This window comes from Rhinolophus ferrumequinum, chromosome 5, assembly GCF_004115265.2.
Source record: "Rhinolophus ferrumequinum isolate MPI-CBG mRhiFer1 chromosome 5, mRhiFer1_v1.p, whole genome shotgun sequence".
Classification (NCBI taxonomy): Eukaryota; Metazoa; Chordata; class Mammalia; order Chiroptera; family Rhinolophidae; genus Rhinolophus; species Rhinolophus ferrumequinum.
The window spans coordinates 24,839,630-24,845,629 of record NC_046288.1 but is presented as its reverse complement, the minus strand read 5'-3'; positions in this window follow the sequence as shown (position 1 = coordinate 24,845,629).

Here is a 6,000-nt window from a genome sequence, read left to right as displayed (position 1 = left end):
GGTAAAAGAGGTTTCTTACCCTGGGGATCAAATGGTGGAGAAACTAAAGTACATAACTTTTGCCGCAATTGTTTTACAGATAGACAAGCATATGAGTATTCTTCTTGGCATTAGAACGCAGTGTCTGAAAGTACAAGGCTACATTGTTTTGAGAAGGAGCTCTTGAATATTGAATATATGCTAAAATAATAACTAAAAGAAAAACAAAACTAACTATAGATGTAATGGTGAACACATTTATTTGTACTTCAAAACTTAATTTAACTAGTAATTCATAAAAATGAAATCACATCTCCACTCAAACAACAATACCTATCACTATAAAAAATGTTGAGAAAAAATAACTGGGAAAAATTTGCCTCAGATATGGCATATACATTTTTTTTAAAAGTCTTACAAAGCTACAACATATATATGTAAAGATGATTGCAATCATCAGTAATTTTTTAAAAAGGCAAGTTAAATAAAGATATACCATTTCTCTTGACTGGTAGTTTAACCCACTTTAATTGGTGAGGACATGTAGAAATAATCACTATCATATCCTATTGACCAGTGTAGAAATTTGTTCGACCTTTCTGGAAGGCAATATGCATAAAAATTAAAAATGTTCATACACTTTGACCTAGCAATTTCACCTCTAGTGATTTATGCAAAAAAAAATAATTGGAAAAGTGCAAAGACGTACAAAAGTATATTTCACAGTATTACTTATAGAATCAAAATAGCAACAGCAACTAAAATGTCAATTGGAAAATGTTTGGTTAAATAAATTATAACACCTAAATATAACATAAAGCTATGCCATCATTATTAGGATAGTCACAACTTTTATTAACCTATGGAATATACACCATACAATGTTAATTTACAACCAAATTATAAAATATTATAAAAGTTTGACCACTTTTCTTTCTTTCTTTTTTTTTTTTTAATGGGAGAGAGTATCTCACACCCATACCTAAGGTATATATAGAAGTAATGTGAGGAGATTATGTAAGAAATTACTAAAAGTAGTTAACTTTAGGTGATTAGATTGTGGCAATTTTTTCTTAAAAATTTATGTTTCTGTGTTTTCTATTATTTAAGCTTATAATATGCACAACTTATAAGAATAAATATAATTTGTTTTTATTTTTAAAACTATCAGACACATATACACAAAAGTCCAAATGCAAGAGTAATTGTAATGAACTCAATTATCTATTCATATTTGTTCTCTGCATTTGATCAGATAAAAAAACACTAAATATTTAAAGCATGTTTTTAAAAATACTCATATAATGGTTATTAATATTACATTACGAATTTTAAAGGTAGTCTCTACCAAATCAGCAATATTAAAATGTCCCAAGACATCTTTTTTCAATAACACAAGGCATTTTCTATAAATGCTAATGAAATTCCAATGTATTAATATTTAATCTGTTCAAATGCAAGAGTAAATAAATTATATAATTTTTCTGTTAGGAACTCCAAATTAATAAAAATCAGATTTTAAAAAGTTTTTAAAGCAGAAATCAATTTAAAGTCAATTGTAATTGGAAAGTTCTAAATAATGACTTTCCAAGATCTATTTTGTAAATTAATTTCCATTAATGTAATTGACAAATATCAAATTCAAGCCTTTCACACAATAACAAAAATGCCTAAATTATCTTACATATAAATTACTAACAAATATCAGATTTCAAATTTACGTTAGATTTATTAAGCTCTCAGAATCTTTGAGCTCCAAATAATTTCTTTAAATTATTTGTCAAGTATCTTTAGTACTGTTCAGTTGAACAAAGAATAAATTTTAAAATTTAAGCAACAGCAAGAAGTGGATAAACTTAGCCATCATAAATCCTGTTCTTTACTACTCCTGCAAAGCTTCTCAGTGGTTCTAATTAGTAAATACATGTGCTTCCAAGTGTGCATTTTTAATAACATATCTAGTGCCAGAGGTCAGCCATTATTTACACAAAAATGGGAAGTGAGATGGCAATGCAAAATCAGATGTTAATACAAAATGCAAAATGTTAATAAGAGAGGCTCCTGGGACAAAAGACATTAACCTAGTCCATTAAGTTCTTTTGATTATTCATTCTGTACATTTGTAAGTTGATTCAAATCGCAATTAAAATTAAAAGCTATCAGGCACTCCCAAATTCAGGGAGCAATGATGCTCAGGCCTTCACAGTCTTTACCTGGAGAGAGGAAATTAGAGAAATCAAGGGCACATTGAACATAAAGCCTATGATCTAGAAGTCACTTAAAATGGCCTGGCCATAGTAACATTATTAATAAAGTGTCTACATATGCCAGTAATATGTTTAAGCATACAATAAAGTTCAGTAAATATATAAACTCAAAATTTCACACATGATTTACTATATAGTAGTAGTTTTAATGAAATTAACATCCTCTTAGAACTTCAATTTTCATAATTTCCTGGCAATTTTAGTGTTACAGAAAACTTACTTTTACTGGCAAAGGCTCTAGCTTTGGGGAAAATATACATATAGCAACTGACTCTACACCATTTTTTAAATGAACTGCTTACATATTTTCTCTTTTACACTTTAAGTCACTGTGAGGATCTGACAGTTGCACAACTGCAATCCCCCTAAGAAAATTATGCCCTAATTCAGTTATATTTCATAATTTAAACTGATTGTATGAGTTTAATTAATATAGATTCCACTAATTTAGATAATATGTTTGATATTGCATTAAACTTCTGTTTAGCTGTGACAGCAATTCCATGTTCAACAGGTGGGTTTAGCAAATAATTAAGATAGAGTGTATTTGTGATATTATTATTATTATTACTATTAATTATTATGAGGATTTCTCCTCAGTCCTTAAAGATATAAACTCCTGAGACCTTGTCTTGTCTTCCAACACTTCTCCCATCCAAATTCATAATGGTTTCAAGAAACTAAATATAACACGTATTGAGCAGCTAGCTACTATAGGTCAGACAGTCTCTTAAGAGCATTACACTACATTTCTCATTTATGCCTTATCATGACACCAAGTATTTGGTACCATTAGTATTTCCATTTCACAAATGAGAAGGGTGAAAATTGAAGAGCTCGTCCAAGGCCTCAGTGACAGAGGTGGGATTCCCATGCAGAGAACCCAATTCTGTATTTTGCACATACCACCACCTTACTCTATTTCTTTTACATGTAGATTTTAAAATTATTAATAAATTTACTCATTAAATTAAGGAAAACAATTCATGATTTAGATTACTAATGTATTAATTTAAAATGTAACTTTTAAATTACATTAAAAATATTTTTAACTCAGAATTTTTTCCTTACTAATTATTCCTCACACTTGAGAATTAATATGATTATATTTTCTTTCCTTTTGTGTTTGTTAGGCTTGTTATAGTAGCTATAAGATGAGTTTGCATTCTCACTCTAATTAACTGCCTGTGTGAACCTGGCAGGTTACTTAATTTCTTTTTGCACCGGTTTCTTCAATTAGAAAATGGGAATGATGGTATCACATACTTCATAGGATTTTATATAAGGTATCAAAGAACAAATTCATATGTACATTGAACATAACTCAGCTCATAAAATATGCTAAATACAAATTCTCTTTTTAATTCAGATATTCTTTGTTAAGTATTAAATACAATTTTGTATTTGAAATTTGTCAAAAATATTTTATGGAAGTAAACATATGTAAGCTATTATACAAAGCAAAATAAATTGAAGAGAGGGCTGGAGAGCTCCCTATGCTCCTTAAAAAGTTTGCTACCTCTATTCTCCCCCTCCCATTCCAATATTCACAGCTACCCCATCACCATTTACCACGACCATTAGGACTAATCTCATCATACCATTTGCCCTGATTGAGAAAACCACATGGAATCCCAGGACTCCTGGACCACCTCTTCTAACTAGGATTCTCATCCATTTAGAGGTGCACACTTCCTATAATCTGACCCCGTCATCCACGCCTTCAGATTCACTCTCTAGACTTCTCCACTCTATTCTGTACCCCAGAAGGCTGACCACCATGGGCTACATCAACATTTTTCTTGTATTTTGGCTTCTGACTGAATTCAGCCAATGGGAATCACTTGCAGAAGATCAGAGAGAGAGGACAAAGTGAGGTTGGTATATTTATCCCTCAGATCCCCTCCCTGTGGGGTCCCTATGGGTGAACATTTTCTATACCAAAGGCCTTAACTTCTGTCAGGTGGCCTTTTCATATAATTTTTTCTCATTCTCTGCATACCTCTTCTTTCCCCTTCAGGCTTGGAGGAATCAATGGTACCCTGTTGTCATATAATTTTCTTCCACTCTTTCCAGACTTTTATAAATAGTTTCTTTGTTGAATTCCTCTATTCTCAAACTCAGATGGCCCAGTACACATGTGCCATCTATTTCTTGTTAAGGCCATGACTGAACATACTCCAAATCCCAAAATTATTTTGTCATTTCTTCTAGAACCTACAGTCTGATTTCAGAAAAACCCTTATATCCTCATCTTCTGAACTGTTCCTTCTGAACCTTTTTGCTTCACCTAAAAGTAAGTTCTCCCTTGAGGGTGCTGCTAACTCTGTGGCCTTCTCATAAGTAGTGGCAGTTTCCTCTACTAGACATTCATACTGTCAGGTTTGGTATTTATAGGTTATTGTCCTTTCTTCCATTCTAAAAATTCCAGCTTTAAGGTTATGCTACAGAACTAAACAACTTTATATTCCACCTTGTTGCTATCTTATCTACATCCCCAGGTCCCATCAATTCTCACCTGGAAAAACCCCAGTCTGGTTAAATCCAACAGGTACAGCTAGCTTGGCAAGGAAGACATTACAGAGCCATGATGGTTCAGCTCCATTGTTGGATCACCAGCCTTATCTGAGTCCAGAACTCTTCCCACCAGTCTTACTATATTTCCTTAATTAAGTATCTCTCTTACTTACATATTTTTTTCTTCTCACCTGCAATACATCTTCCCCATTCTCACACCTAAGAAATAGAATGAACTCTTCACACACCTCCACCTTAGCCAGCCAACCTGTACCTTCATTCGTTTCCTCTGCCTTTATATTTGTTACTATAGATCAGTGATGCTCAAACATCAATCTACCTCCTAAAGATTCCTGGGTTTATTTTATATATAAAATAATTAGGGAGAGGGTTGAAATTAGCTTTTAGACAGCAGAAACTGGAACTCCTATGTATTAAAACTGCAACAAAAGGGATAACCATGTCCTCAAAAAGGTGTTTTCCTTACGCCCTACAACTTTTGAATATCTTGCCGTGTACTCATGTAGTACGTTTAAAAACAAATCTGTTTATAATTACCTGTGCCTAAAACGTAATTCTACTTAGAAAGTAAACATACACACTGAATTTATAGTTAATTTCACTAAGCATGTGTTCTTGAAGGAAGACTTTAATTTGTTTAGAAATTTAACAGTAGCTGTTTGCCACTTTTGAAAATTAAGTTACCCCAAAACAACAGAGCTCATTTGTGATATTTGAGTCTAAAGACAATACAAATGTGTCATTCGGTAAGGTTGATGGTGTACTTTTCAAGATTCAACAATTTAGTTTCTTTTCATTCTTTTTCCTTTCCCTCCTACTTGATTCAATCACTGTGTTTCCTTAAGGTTACAATCAGACCTTGTTAATCTGGTTAATCGGCAAAATGCTGACTTGAAAGAAACTGAGTCAGCCCTCAGCTACCCTGACACAGGCAACCAGGCAGCAGTTCTGGACTGCAACTTTCCATCAGATGACATATGAATCACTCATATAGCTAGGTTCAAGATAACCATTGTGGAACAAACCAGACCCCAAGAAACATTTTCCGGTGGAGTCACATGACTAACTCCCCGTTTCCTTTGTTCTGCTTCTTCTGTGTATCTATAAAACTCTGGCCATTCTAGGAACTGGGAAGGTGGTCTTTGAGGCAATATTCAACTATCTTCCTGGAAGGCTGGCATTTTGAATAAACCTACTTTTCTCTCCACGAACCCTT